At 39.4% G+C, this 15,027-nt stretch overlaps 1 protein-coding gene across 1 annotated transcript in view; it reads left to right on the top strand.

The window, feature by feature from the left end:
• The first annotated feature begins 269 nt into the window (after positions 1-269).
• The window catches only part of COL8A1 (collagen type VIII alpha 1 chain), an 87,883-nt gene continuing 73,125 nt past the window's right edge, over positions 270-15,027 (top strand). Inside the window, exon 1 of the mRNA XM_059467157.1 lies at positions 270-326. The gene's annotated coding sequence lies outside the window, so the exon portion shown is untranslated. The remainder of the gene's footprint in view (positions 327-15,027) is intronic.

The following is a 15,027-nucleotide window of genomic DNA, read 5'->3' on the forward strand; positions in this document are numbered from 1 at the left end:
AAAATCTTCAGTTAACTACAGATTTACAGAAAAACAAACAAAAAACCAAACCAAAGCCAAAAAACTCCAGCAAATAAATCCAACATTATTTTTCATGTATATGCCATCTAGCTTGCTTTTCCTCCCTCTCTCTGTTCCCAAACACTGCAATGCCTCCTGAAGGCTGTCTGCCTGCTATCTTCACTGCCCACCTACCGTGGGGAGCAGCTCCTCCCACCTGCACATAAAAGCCAAGTGCATACTACCAGCAGCAGATCAGAGCACTTTCTCAGTCCTCTACTGTTTTCAGCCAGTGATCTTCTCTCCTTGGATCTTGTGTACTCAAGGTAAGATTACTGCTACTTCAGGTTTCTGTTCTACCCAGCTCTTGTGAGGAAGTCTTAATGTGAACTCGAGCACTGCCTTGCTGGGTGGTGCTGGCTCCCCACCCCCCGCCTTTTTTTTTTCAAATGTAGTGTCATCTGACATTTAAGTTAGTAACAGTCTGTTGTTTTAGCAGAGAAATAAAAACAGATCTTGCTGGGAAACACTGTAGCTGGGAAAAGGGCTTCTCTTCTTTTCTGATGGATTTTGAAGAGATTAGTATACCCAGACCAATTATAGCGATTTATTATCCCTCTTAATAGTCTCCTTTGCAGTCCAGTCAAGTTATGGGGAAAAAAATCACTGTAAAGCTTCCTTAAATTCTGTTTGAGGAAAAAAAAAAAGTTGTTAGTGGTCATTTAAGGAAGGAACTGGGTTTTATTGCTAATATCATTGACTAGACAAATTGAGACAATCTTGGGACTGAAGTGCATCTTCACAGGTTTCATTGCCTTTGGAAAAGGTGTGATGGAACTTAAGCCCTCACAGAAGCACAGTAATAAGACTAATGAAATTCATTATCTTGTACCAAACATACTTACAGTAGATATTTTACAAGCAAAGTTGTGTTTCTTGGAACAAGAGACCTTGTGTCTCTATGAAACTTTTAGATCAGCTTGTTTATATTTTTCTGCAGTTCTCCTACACAGGCATTTCTAGCGTTAGAGGAAGGAATAGTTAAGTAGCTTAAAGACAGCTACTAAACAGTTAAAACATTTAAAAGTGGTTTAAAAACTATATTTGCATTCCCATCCATGCATTTGTCCATCCTCAGAGATTAATCTATTAGTGACCAGTAGCAGTTTTTTACTTTGTGTGAGTCAGTGTACTTTTAGCACACACAGTCACCTGTTTAAAGAAATTCCATCACAGAAATCCTAATCCTACAATGCCTCTCCCCAGTGCTCAGAGAGGAAGGAAAGCATGAGCTGCCAGAACCAGCAGTTAATGCTGTCTGTAAATGCAAAATACAGTCTTCAGTTAAATAGTGGTATTTTCTTCCTAATGTCTAATTCTCTTTCTAAACTGAGTCCTTTTTGCTCTTTCACAGATAGAAAGTTTTCTCTAGAAAAGAATTATGTCCATATATAACTGTATTCATGTTAGCTGCAATACTTTAAGTGACAGTACTGTATAACAGCAGAACTCTGCTCCAAGTAGCCTTTTCTGCTACTTTATCTAAGATTTTTTCTGATTTTATATGTTATCTATTCTAACTAGTGGGGAAAGAAAAACACTGCCTTCAGCTATTTGCCTGCAAGATTACATAAGTATCTTTAAAAAAACCCAAACAACAAAAATCCAAAACCCAAATACATTGAACTATTCAGAAAACAAAGTACAGTGTTTTCTACAGCAAACTTACAGTAAAACTATTTTTGCATCCAGGTAATTAATATAAATTGCCCATAGAAGACAGGAAGACAGCCCAGTGGTTTTCATCATGACTAACATTAACTCTGAGCTACAAAATTTTATTTCTTAGTTAACATGTGATTTTTACCGCAAACCTCCCCTTTCCAAAAACATCCCTGTTGTAAAACACAGATATGTGATCTTAAGTTTAATACATACAGAATTTAGGTCTACAGTGAGGCAGTAAAGCCTCACACAGAGTTTTACTCCATCAGATAAATCAAAATTTTTAATACAGCAAATTTCATGGGAAAAAAAAATGCATTTGCCACAGGAAATGTGTATGTAGCAAAATACCTTTTATTAAAGCCTGCTGGGAAATGTAATATTTTGGCATTTGAAAAATGGATTGCAGGACATATTAAGAAAACTTTATTCAAAGGAATGCATCTAATTTAGATCAGAATCTCCTCTGAGCAGTTTCTCTCAGGCTGAGTAGACAATTCAGCTTAGCATCATTTTGCAGCAAGGGATGAAGGGAAACTTCGCACAGCAGGTCTCCCAAGAGAACTCAGATGTCTAGGAATGCATTTATTGACCTCTGTGCTCATCTGAAACACCTTTTTACAAGATCAAAGCACGCTGATATTAAAATAAAAGTACTGTTTAAAGTAATGCTACAACCTGAATTAAGGAAAAAAATAAGGAAATCATTGGGAGAGCGAGGAATTCAGATTTTTTGAATAATGATCATAACATTTTAAAATAATCAAGGTAAAGAGACTATATTAATTTTTTCAGCCAAAGACCAGTTAAGTGTTAAGCAGGGATGCTAAGTCACTTCTGTTGGCAGTTATGCTTAGTTTTTAAGGTGTTCATTTAGGGCAGTAATATCTACTTAATCTGCTAGCGTAACTCTCAGTGCTGTTTAAAGTGCTAGACTAGATACATAGAAACAGAGGATAAACATATCTCTCTCTGCTTATCTGTGCGTACTTCTGCCACTGCTTGGAGAAATTCTTACCTTCAGGAATTTATTTTCACACCTCTCTTTAGGGACAGATTATGTTTTCCTCTGGCCCTACTGTCACTAAATATATAAATTATTTTACTCAAGGTCACACTGCAAATTCATGGAAGAATGTCAGATTTAGCTCCTCTGGTTTCCAGGACAGCACTAATCCCACACTTCATTTTGTATTCCACCTTATAAAGTCCACCCCTTTGTAGCTTCTCTGTCTTTGTGTGACTCCTTAGGGCTGAACATCAGGGAGAGCTCCAGTGACAAATTTTGAGAGAGGTAATTTACTCCTAACACTTTCAAAATTCCTGTGAAACCCTTCACAAACCCCTTTACAGGATTTACAAATAAATCATTCTTGAAGGGTGTAAATAAACAATTAAACAAATAAGCAAATGCTCATCTCTTTCTTACACTCTGTGGTTAAAGGAGACCAGCCGAGTCTTGGCAGGCTGAGGAAGGAGAGATCCACTGCCATGGACAGAGAAATCATAGACAACATCTGACTATGGAACTCAGCCTTGGTAACTCAGCAGCAGTAAAGAGCTCAAAGAGAAGCTCATAGGGCTTAAGCAAAATTATTGAAAGGATCTTGTAGGGGACATTAAGATTAATCTTCCTTTCTTTTTCACTTCTATAAACATATGGGATATCATTTCATACCCATTCAAACAAACAAGCAAGCAAACAGACAAGAACCAAAGCCCAAATCACCAGCTTTGTCCTATCCCTCAAGTTTTCAGCCCTTAAGTTAATTTATTAGGGTACAGATTCATAATTGGTCCTATGGCCTTGCAAATACTGAATTTCAGAAAAACCTCAAAGCCAACAAAACAAAACCAAAACTAAATAAACAAAAAAACACACCTCACCCAGCAAATTCCAGTGCTCAATTTCCAGAGTTATTACCCTAGCAATAGAGGTCTTCCCTCTTACTCTTTTAACTTAAAAATTACTGCTAAGCATGCATTGTTTGTAGGGAAAGTTGTGAATATGTGACAGGTAACTGGAGGACTAGAAAAGGAATCATTAATGGTCATCTCACTATCTGCCACAGAAGGCAATTTTTATATATCTGTGAGCATATCTGCATGGCAGAATTTTCTGCCCCGCTATGTATCTCAGGGGAGGTAAAATTAAGTTTTATCTCTGGAGCTTAAATACATACCTATACTTTCCCTTACTTCTTTTGCCTTCCAGTTATTGTCAGCTGTATGTTCTTTCTTTCTACAGGGAGATAATTTTTAATTTACACTAATGTCATATTCCTAAAAGAGCAGTGTTTTAGTGGAGGTAATGTAGTGAGGAACAAGACAATAAAAAAACATTAGAGGTGGTGTGTTCAGCCTGTTAAAAAAAAAGCAAACATCTGTACTTAACTGTACAAATGATCTTTATTTTTGCCAGTTACACTTTCTAGAGTTTTGTGTGTTGTTGCCTTTTTTGTGGCTTTCCCTCTGCAAACAGAAATCAGTTGTGGATATACATTTATACATATATATATGTTCAGAAAGATAATGATGACTCCTGGTTGTGAAGCCTGTTTGTGGGTCTTGAGCAATAAGTATGCATATTCCCTGTAGTCACCAGCAAACAATAATGCTTGCTCTCCCTGCACTCCTGAGATGTTGGATGTGTTTCTGTAATTGTCTTGATGTGTAATGAATTTAATGTCTCATAATTGCACTGCAGGGAGTTAATACCACTATGAAGCCTTGGGCCATGTTTAGGTGATCAAAATTTCATGCAAGTCCATATTTTATAGCAAAAGCAAGATAAATGCAAATTTGTCGCTTATGAATGGCAGATGAAACTGTATAGGGGTGACATGACATGGACCCTTTTCAGAATGTAGTGAGAATCAGTGGCCTCCCTTGGTTATAAAAAACACATAAAGCAGCCCTATGAGAGTGTTTATCACTTCCCTCTGCTGGCTACAAAGCCCAGACCAGATGAGCAGCTGTGTTTGCGGAGGCGAAGGTCTGAATTTCTCTTCTTAGTGCTGTGAGCCGGTGGTGAGCTGATGACTGTGGTGTCTGTGCACATCTGTGGACATCATTCTTTATTGGGATCTCATCAACAACCACACTGAGTTCAACATGAGGGCACTCAAAAATAATGTGGACTGCCTGGTAGGTAAGAAATTTTCCACTTTGGATGTGGAAGCATGACTGCAGCTATGCCATTCATAATTCTACATAACCAGGGCATCCTTCTGTTCTGCATCTTATGCACACCTTGCTTTTTCCACCTCTTCAAGACAAATGCATGTCTGTGCTCATTACACTCATTTTAGAGACATCTGGGCAGTTAGCACAAATATTCTTGGCAATCCTGAAGTGTAACACTCCAAAGTGACAGCTTCTGAGAACTCTCACATTTGCAAGTAAGAAGTAAATGGTACCAAAAAGAGCACTCTAACCGTTAAAAAAAAAAAAAAAAAAAAAAAAAAGCCAAACAAAGCAAAACTAACAAAAACTGCACCACAAAACAAAATAGAAAAAGAACCTAACTACTTCTTTTCCATTCCTCCATTCCTGTAGGATAAGGCCTATATAACCTGGGTACACAACTGGAGAAACAGGTCATAAAATTTATGCAGTCACTTTGAAATACAGCTGAGATGAAAAAAAAAAAAAAAAAGTACTGCAAACTTAAGAAAAGGTTTTTGTTTAAAAAAAATATCCATAGCACTAAAAATAACAAACTCCTGGATCAGCTATGCCAGTTTACTTCAGCTCCTAGGAATCTATCATGGCAATATATATAGGATACATAAAACCTATCACATTAAAGGGAGAATGAGGCAGAATTAACAGCTTGACATAGTAGATATCAAAGGTATATTAAAAGCCAGAACTTTGAAACATCTGCAGCATATGTTTCCTGCTAACTTAAAAAGCAACCACTCTTTCCAGACCAACATACTTCTGCATTCTTCACTCTGAAAGTGAGAGGCTGACAGTAGCACACTGTGGATTTGCATAAGGGAACTCCAACCAAAGCATTTGACCATTTTTGCAACAGAAAATTATGGAGAGTAAAACAAGTTTCTAACAAAACCCACTCTTATTATATGAAGCAACAACACATGTATGTAATACATAATTTCTGGGATGGAGATGCTTACTTTGCCTCTCACTCAACATAGTTCTTTCAAAGGGACAGAATGGAAGGTGGCACAGTCCCAGGGACACAAACAAAAGATAATCAATTTACCACTAAAGGAATTTAGCAGTCAAGTCTGCTTATGCTAACACATAACTCACCTCTGTTCTGCCCTTCCATTCTTCCCAGCGCACATGGAGTTCCAGTGAATGCACAGTATCAGAACAAGAGTCTTTATGTAGCTTGGAGATCTGAAATTTTCTTTCAGCTTGCCTTAAAGAATACCAGCAACAATAACAAAGGGTTCTGATATTTCCTAGTATTCCTTTTTAAATGAAGTAAGTGATCTTAGTTGAGCTCTCAGTTGATGGATATTAATGTAAAACACGCAACTGGGACACTTGTTGGCAGATTTCAGCAGAAAGCCAAGATGTAGTTGCTTTAGGTCAAAGCTGAGCAATAAAAGCAGATGTGTGAGGACAGTTTGTGTTGCCAGCATTAATAGGTCTGCTTACGAGCAGCTATTATTGAGTGAACCCATCTCTGTGGCAAGAGTGGGATGACTTGTCAGTAGAGGTGAAAAGCCAGTCGAGCTGGGTGATAGCTGGTTGCCTGTGAAACTAATCTAATTCTAGTTCACTCTCAGTTCTTCTCCAAGGAAAACCTACAAACCCTCATGAAGCAAATTAAGGACTATTCAAAGGGGGTACAGCTCCTTTAAAAAAGAATACAATCTCTATGAGCAGATAAATACTGATTTCCCAATTACATTGTGGGCCCTCAAGCAGCCATCAAGAAAGAGTGTGTTAAAGCTATACACTACAAAAATATAAGAACTTTATGACTCCCTCCCCATTAACAGGCTAACCTATTTCAAATAGAAGAATTAATGCTACAATGAGTAACCAGGGTCCTCCCTCTACGACGTAACCTGCACTATAGATGAAAAGCAAATAAGCGAAGAGGAGTTAAGGAAGTATATCTCATAAGCACTAGCATTCACACAAAACATATGTTAGAAAATTAAGGGGAAAAAAAGACAACATTCAGTACTTATTTCCTTTCAGTCAGTGGCTTGAAGTGAATTTACCATAGTAGCATGTCACATTGTTTGCTGCAGAAAAATGCAATGCTTAGGCCTTTAGGAGTAAGTCTCTTGTGCTTTACTGATTCTAAAAATGTCAGTGCTTGTCAAAGTATTTTTGAAATAAAACCAAAACCGGGTTAATAAAATGAACGTTCCAAGACAATGCTGGCCAAAACTGTATCTTAGATTTCTTTTCAGTAATAAACTGCCTCTGTGGTTGCTGAGTTGATAGGGAAAAGGATTTAAAGAATCAAAGACAAGTTCTCAAGTTCTGGTTAACTCTGGGTAAAAACAAAAAACAACAACAACAACAACAAAAACCCCCACAAAACAAAACAAACAACAACAAAAAACCAAAACAAAAATAAACAAACAAAAAAAACCAAAAAAACCCCACCCCACCAAACAAAAAAACCCCACCACTGAAAACAGAACACAAGCCCTACAGTAAATGGACAGACTTTTGCTGAAGGTGGGCAGAGCTTAGCAAAATCTAGCTATACTTTCAAAAATAGCTGTAATCATTATTACGCTCTAGTTGAAGATACTCCAGGACTGCAACATTCACTATAGGTACACCTTGTGATATGCTGCTGTAGGTTACTGACAAGCCTCAGTACTTTAATACGTAATCACTGGCTGAATGTTAGGTCAGAACAGCTACCATGCCTGTTTATTAATTCCCTAAGTGAATTAACAACTGGAAGGATTCTGTCCCATCTTATCCCAGCCTAATGGATGAATAGCTCAAAAATATGCTGCAGTGAAGGCTGAAGGTGTTCATGATTAGCTGAGTTCCTGCTGTGCACACAAGCTGCATTCAAAGCCAGGCAGTGAGAGCTCTGGACTGTTCTGCTTTATGTTCCTGTTGGTGCAGATGCAGCAGCAGGTTGTGTCTTCCATGGAAGAAAGTGGTGCCATAGTTGGACATTCTGTGTCTGTTAGAGGACTTTTTGCTCTCTTCCAGTTCAGCCACCCTGTCTAAATTTAGGATGCCTGTGCAGTACAGTCCAAGCTGCCCCTGCAAGGGTTTGTTGGGATTTTTTTAGTTTTTATGCTTAGGAACTCCAACAGACTGTTATTATCTTTTGGATATCTTAATACATCAGGAAACATGGAAGACATTTCAGGATTGTTCCCTAAGCTTGCATTACTAGTCTCAGCTAAAAACATTGTTCATCCAGAAAACTGTATTCAGTCATCATACTTGATTAAAGAGTAATTTACAGGAGTATTTTTTTTTTTTTAATGCACTGGTAGAATTAGCAGATGGCTCTTAAATTGTAGTTTAAAGGAAATCCGTTCATCTCAGGTATGTTTTGTAATGTCACCTTCATTCTGTTTTGATTTTAGATTGCTCTTAAGCAACTAGCTACAAATACTCAATGTTTTAAATCCAAGCGGTGGTTAGTTCTGGCCTGTGATTCTTATGGAATATTTCTGTTCCAGCGTCAGGATGAGATAACTCTTTGATTCAAATTTCAAGCACAAAAACTGCCTTTCACTGAGTTCAGAATTCACTTATAATGAATATTTTATATTATTCTTCTAAATACACTATTTTCAACATCCCATCTCTCCCTTCTATGCTAAACACTGTCAAGAGCTCAATACAAAATACAATACAAGCAAAATAAATTAAATTTGTGATTGCTCAAAAGTATTTTCTCTGCTACATGTGCTTTGAACTAACTTTTACTAGCTGCTTATCTCATGAAAACAAGTATTTCAACAATAAGTAAACAGAAGCCTATTATATTTTCAATGCTCCACTTGTCAAGCACATTTCAAGAGCTGGGATTTTAGCTTGGAAAATCACAACATATGCACAGCCTTATCCTTCAAAACAATGACTGCAGCTGAAACCAAGAGCTGGCCCTGCAATTCCCCCCAAACCTGAAGGAGACTGAGGAACTAACATGGCACTTTCTGGAGGCATTCAGCATCAGAGACCTCAAGCTCGGGCTGCAGCAACCCTTCCTTCCTGGCTTCTCCTTCTCTACCACCAGACATGATGAGGTGAAATATTTTTGCTCTTTCAGCTGCCTATTGAGAGAGTTGAGAGAGCTTCAGGAAAACATGAAATGTACCTAATGCCCAAAAGCTATGAAGATAGCAGGAGTTGTGCATTCTGTGTTCATTGTGTCCACTGTCAGTGGGCATCCATCTTCCCAAGCTTTGTTAATCTCACACCAGGTCTAAGATGACAGAAGCATGTGAAGGCCTAAACCTTAACATCAAGGCCTAAACCTTAACAAGGCAATTCTACCAACAAGTAATTAGTTTTTCTACCCCCTGGCCATCACTTAGAGCTTGCTTGTTAGCTGGTCTCTGTTTTGTGGATTAAATCTCCCTTCTTGTTGATTAGGCTTGAAAGTATACAAAGATTAGGCATTAAAGAACATCCTTTCTTAAGAAAATTTTACATATTCCATACTTTCCAACAAGCGGATTGCATTTAGCGATGATTGAGTTTTAATGGTGTTGTAGTCTACTCTAAAACAAAACCAAACTGCAGGGTGCCCTGAGGGCTTCACCTTACTCCATGGCCAATACCTGCCAGTGGCACGGCCTTGAGGAAAGCTGCCATGGCCTGGCGGGGGGGTGGATAGTTTACTCTCACCAGATTGTAGAGACATCTCACCCTCAACAGGCTGTGGTGAGGGCAGGGCCAGCCCAAGCATGGCCCTGGCTCAGGGCCCCTGTCAGTCAGGCTGGGCACCTTCTCCCTGAAGCACCTCTCAGCTCCTGCGGTGGTTGTGGTTCCCTCACGCTCCAATGTCAGCGCCATTTCTGCACAGGGGCAGTCAGAAAACTCATTTACAACCTGCGCCTCCCATTCCCAAAGGAGAGGCAAGGGTTGAGGAGAGCAGAAGCTCCCCACAGCCCAGTCAGCTGAGGAGCATTTATGGAAACACTCAATACATTTGAGGTTTCTTGGGTTTCAGAGTTACAGGCCCTGGGTTTTGCTGCTGTATGCCAGCCCTCGGTGCCCCTTGGAGAAGGATCTGGGCAGCATTAGCTTGCACAGATGCCGATGGTGCTGGAAGGCGAAAAATGAAGGGAGCTGCGGGGGCCGAGGGGGCTCAACTCTCAGCTGGAAAGAAAATGTCACATTATGTGAGGGAAGGCTGCTCAGAGAGAGAAGGAAAGCTGCTCCAGCACACACTCCAGGAGGTTCAGGACCTTTCAGATTTCCACATCTGGAGGCAAAACTGAAACTGCTGTAAGTTAAAGGAAAAAAAATAGGAGGAAAGTAAAATAAGGTCAATTTTAAAGTTAATGTTCCTGGATCTTAAAATCAAAAAACCCACCTGCAAAAGATACTATACTGTATATGGTATCTAATGTAAGAGTAGCCAGTCCTGTGGAGTTGAAATTCTGAACCCTCAGAACTCTCCCAAAAATACCAAACGCTTGGGTGGGATGTGAGGAAAGAAATAGCATGTGAGGAAAGAAAATCATAAAACTACTGTACTCAAGAAGCAGGGAGTTCAGAAGGCAAACAGCTGAATGGAACAGCTTCATCATTTCTTTACAATGTATTTTCCTGGCACTGCTTTGTTCTGCACAAAGGTTTTTAAGTCTGAGTTCTTTTGTTCTGTATGTTACACCTGCTAGCATGGTGAAGTCCTGACTCATGATTAAGGGTTCGAGACAAACAAAAAGCAGTAGCTCCTGAACTTCAAGGCTTGTAAATTGTACACTGAAGAAAGCTGACTCCTGGACTCCTGCTCCAGTCACTTTAACACAGTCCTGTTTACACAGATGATTGGTATGTCTGGAAAGACACTATGCTACAAATGCTTCACCTCCCTTTTGTGGCTTCAGAAGCATCCAAGGACCTCACACACAGCGGGTTAATAAATTTGTCCTTACAAGCACCCTGACAACATCACTCTCATTTTAGAGGAAATTGAGGCACAGAGAAAGTTCCTTGTGTAGCATTTCAGGAGATTGTTTCTGTCCAGATTCTCAAGTGTCTTCCCATCATGATGGGAGCTAGATGGAGAGTTTGATTTCCATCTGATCACCTCAGTAAGAACCAGATTTTCACAAGTGATCAGCACCCAGTAGCTCTCACAATAACACTTGCAGACAGATTTTCTAAGTTCCTTTGATCATCTGTCCATTGCCTCAGTGGAGGCAGAGAGCTTTTGAAAAATCTGATCCTGTTAGTGGGTGCTGGGCACTTCTCAAAATTCTTCCTTAAGTGACCTGGCCAAATATGCAGACTAAAATCTGAGCAGAACAATTTTTCCTAATCCCTAGGCCAGTGATTGAACCTCAAGTGTATTCTTCCATCTTCAGCAGAGAAAGAATAGTTGGGGGGCAGCAGTCAAAATGCCAAACACCCACCAGTATCTGTGCCTGCCAAGAAAAATGCCCAGATACTTTTGGACAAACCAGACAGCCACATTTTGGTACTTTCCTGAGAAAGAATTATTTCTAGTAGCAGTGCCAATCTGGCAACCTGGTTTATGCTCTTTTCAGATGTACCTCTTTCTTTCTGGGCTAAAACCTTTGTGAACATGCCCCCATAACAGGCACACTCTCTCCACTCTTCAGAAAAAATCAGCAGCTATCCAAATACTGTCCTGTCTTCACTATTCTCAGAGAGCCAGGCGCGCTTGGGCAAGACAACACTATTTTGTGTTACGATATTAAGAAGCAGTGATTGTGTCAGTGAAGATTCTTGTTTTCATTGAATATTTAATTCATTTTTGAACATAAGCAACCACTTAGATGCAGAGAAGGAAACACATGCTATTCTTGGCTAGACTTTATCTCTGTGGGAAGCAGCAGCCTCCTTAAAGCAGTCTCTGTACACTGTATGATTTAGCTACATTTATGATTGTCCTGAACCTCAAGCAAGGACCTGAGTACCCAAGAGTGTATATGTGTGCAAAACCCCCAAGCCCCAGCATGGATCCTCTATTTTATGACCTGTTTGTGTGGGGTCCATTTGCAAATTACAGTTTCTAAAGCCGTGAGCTAATGGCTAACTTATAACTTCTTCTTCAAACTGACTATGTTCATTCAGCTGCCAATTGAGATGCTGCTCTCTGTGTCACTCAGCAGCAGCTTGTTGGACTATCACAGGACTCTGTGTCAGAATCCAGCTATCATTAAGTGTTTTGTCTTTCCTCTGTCCCCAGCTTTCAGACCACCTCCCAAGTAAGTATTTGACCAGTCGGGCAATATGAAGATAAGGCACACATCACTAGTATGCTTTAAGGGAGCACAGATATCACGTGGTAACATATTGAATGAAAATGTTTACAGAAAAATAGTTTTGTAAAACAGCTCAGACTAAGTTGTTGCTGATTGTTGAGCTCAAGCTTCAAGCTGTATAAGCCAAAAAACACAGCTGTATCTTTTCTAGCTGCAGCTAAAATCAGCAAAGTGTACTAGAAAAACCTTTTTGGGGGAGGGGGGTAGGGAGATATTCTCCTAACAGAGGATTACATCTAGAAGTAAGTGTGAACATTTTTCTGCTTTGCTGGTTCTGTACCTGCAATAGCACACAACATAAGTGATGATTGTGGTTTGTACTTTGATTGTTGAATGGCTGCTTTCACTTGATTCTGACATCTGCTGCAGTAATTATTCTAAATCTTGTCAGAAGCTGGACTTCAGAGTACTGCCCCAGTCTGATAATATAGCCTCAGCTTTACAAACAGAAAAAGTGAGGCAGGAAAGGATGAGCTCATGAAGCATATTTATGCAGGCAATTAATGGCACATGCTTTGATATATGTTGTGACCTAAAATTTTAGAGGGAATGTCACAGAGGAACTTGGTTTGTGATTAGTTGTACTGTGGGCCTTATGGTTTTGTTAGTAAATTCATCACTACACCTTTTCACTTCTTCCATCTTGTAAATTTTTCTTTATTTTAAATTCTCTTTTCCTGTCCAAGAGAAACCAAGGCATTTCAGTGAAAAATCTAGGGTCAACTGAGGGCCCGATCAAGAAGTCTGTCTTGGGTGTCACTGCCTGTAAACTCAAAATCTAGCAACAGTTCAAAGAAAGGTCTTAGTTCAGAGAGCAGTGAGGTAATCAGGACACAGCCTGCTGGTAAAGGACTGTGAGATGTGATCTTGGAGCAGAGGTACCAGAAAGGACTCGTGAAAAAGGCTGGCAGGTTTGATGTGTCCAGCCTGATGTGCCTTTGGAGCAAGAGCAAACAGGAATTCCACTGATGACAGGGAAGGACGCTGACAGTAAGCAAGGTTGATATGCAAAAGATAGACCCTTCTGTGCAATTGGCTTACTCTGGAGTCCAGGTCTTGGGACAGTAGGGCTGTTCCAATTTGCTTTTCGAGCTATACATATCAGCACTGACTTTTTCTCCTGGTCTTAAATGTAATTTATGGCTTACATCTTTTGTATTAACAAGATTGCACAGAGACTTAAAGGTAGGATAATCAAGTCCAGATAATCAGTCTCATTGTGAGATGCTGTTACTCTGGGAAGTCTGTGTTTCTGTCAAAATTTGTCAAGAAATGCACTCCAAGAATTGGGAAAGATTTCCTTTTAGTACAAATGCTTGAATTTTCACTAGGAAGCTGTTGTTTTGAATTTACATATTCTGAGAAAATGTTTTGCTTATAAATTCCTTCTTATTCCTTCGGGAAATAATTGGAATTATTTATTAAATATTATCACTTAGGATTGGAAGAAAATTCACTGTCAGGAGAGAACAGTCAGTATTTCCCAAATCATTCTTCTCTTTGTGCCCATGCAAACAATCACTTGAAATCACTGCCTGACACAGGACTTGTAAGAACCCAATTCCCCATTTTTAAACCAGACAAGAGAAATTTGTACTTCATGAAACTACAAAAGGCACCCTCCCTAAAATGAGTAGTGTTCCAGCCTTTACAGATTCACTCATGACAAAGCAAAACAGTCTCCTGACTGAATTTACACAGCTAAATAAATAACTTTTTAAGAGTTTAAATGTCATTGTGAAAGTAAAAAGATGAAATGTCCTGTAAATCATCTCTACAAAACCAGAAGTAGTTACATTATAAATAAACAGAGTTTGCTTGGTATTAGGGACATAGGAAATTCCATTCAAGAACAGACAAATGGCACATCTTGTCTGGTATCCTGCATCTGGCACAGGCCTATAACAGATGCTTAAAATACTTGGCTCCCTTGGTCCCACAGTCTCCCCTGTTCCACCTGCCACTAACATTATAAATCACAGTTTTCCTAACTTCTGGTGAAAGTCCTTGCCCTGCTCACTTGCATAATGTGGGAGGTGGAAGCAAGAGCCAAAGGAATATATTTGCCCTGTGTGATCGTTATTGCACTCTTTGGTACTGATTTTGCCCAAACTGTGGTTCTGACTGGTCCATAACATGTAAGGCATTGCTGCCTGTGCTGCCCATGTAGCCAGACAAAGCTGCTTGTAGGTGAGCACCATGCCTGGCTCCAGGGAAAAGGGCAGGGACCCCTTTTCATCCATATTTGCACACAGGAGGCCAGCACAGCTACCACTGGCCTGGTACTAATCAGCTGCCCTCTTTCTATCAAGGCACTGCCTCCTAATTGCCCTCTATTGCTCAATGACATTTATATCCTGATGTTGCTTTCTTAGTAACTTTGAAATTTTAACGCATGATGACTAAAATTTAAATTAGTTTATTGTTTATCAAGGAGAGTTCACTTTTGTCCTTATTCCAAAGTTTTTCAAATATGGTTCATCTACCCAGTGGGCCACTTAATGCAGGTTCTCCTCTTCAGGTGACTTATGCTTCTAGCCATTATCTCCAGTGTGACATGCCTGTATCCAACAAAACTGACTGTGACATTCTCCCTAACTAGAGATGTTACTTGCCACAGATGATCTCCGTCATAACCAGCGTTAAATTCAATGGTACAGTTCATTAAAGGTCTCTAAAACAGACAAATGAAAAATCAAAACATTCAAACTTAAAAAGTTAAAAGTTTTAATACCCTATTTATTAATTGCATTAAAGCCTCTCTGTATTCCCATGTGAAATATAATAGAATATTAAAAAGGTTAAAGAGAACTTATGACTATAGGTAAAGCAACCAGCCAGGAAAAAAAAAATTTAC

This window comes from Ammospiza nelsoni, chromosome 2 (genome assembly GCF_027579445.1).
Source record: "Ammospiza nelsoni isolate bAmmNel1 chromosome 2, bAmmNel1.pri, whole genome shotgun sequence".
Taxonomy (NCBI): domain Eukaryota; kingdom Metazoa; phylum Chordata; class Aves; order Passeriformes; family Passerellidae; genus Ammospiza; species Ammospiza nelsoni.